The sequence below is a fragment of the Euleptes europaea genome, chromosome 21, assembly GCF_029931775.1.
Source record: "Euleptes europaea isolate rEulEur1 chromosome 21, rEulEur1.hap1, whole genome shotgun sequence".
Taxonomy (NCBI): domain Eukaryota; kingdom Metazoa; phylum Chordata; class Lepidosauria; order Squamata; family Sphaerodactylidae; genus Euleptes; species Euleptes europaea.
In genome coordinates, this window is record NC_079332.1 from 18,884,977 (window position 1) to 18,885,865 (window position 889).

The following is an 889-nucleotide window of genomic DNA, read 5'->3' on the forward strand; positions in this document are numbered from 1 at the left end:
TCTGGCTTGAACTTCACAGTCGTCTGGGCAAGATGAATTTCGGTGGGAAGAAAGAGCAGAGTATTAGGAACGATTGTAGCCTAGTGGCTGAAAGAATGAGCCTTAGCACAGACGCCGCCTTGCTCAAATCTCTCCTCAGGCACACATACAGCTGATAGTACTGACCTGCTTTGCACAGATGTTGTAACCAGTGGCTGTTTATGTACTATTTCTCAAGGGTGGTCATGGAAATGCTAAACGCTGTTACCACCTTCTGGCACCTTCACAACAACAATCCATTTATTTCTGGAAGTACAGGTTAAGAGGGAACAGGGAGTGGCAAAGATCCAGTGGTGACAGGCACTTGGAAGAACATGGCATCTGTGCCAGAGATTTGGCAAGTTCTTTCAACATGTATGTTTGCCAGGTCAGTTCCCGTTTCCTGGTCTCTGTTCCTGGTGAATTACTGTCCCTCTGTTCCCTATTGGGGAGGTTTTGGGGGTACTTTTTAAACAGTCTTTTAGGGGGGTACTTTTGGGGGTACTTTTAAAACATTAATAGTCTTAATGGTTACAAAAAAATTCAAACAGTCAATGGCTCATAGAAACCCCAAAGGTCTATTCCCAAAGATGGCAAGCGCAGAGGAGAAGGCCTTTCTAGGATGGAACTCCAACAGTGGCAGGGGTTGCTCATGCGTTGGAATTGCTTCTATCGCCTCTACAATACCAGCAATGCTGCTCATGTGCAGCAACTGGTAGTTAGATCGTGCGCAATAGGAACTGCTGAAGGAACACAGTTGCCCATAGCAGTGAGCTTATTAATGGAACCAATGTGTACAATGAGGAATCCTCAGTCATACATAAATATCAAACAACCATGGTGCAGAGGGGAGGTTCATGGGTACGTGGAC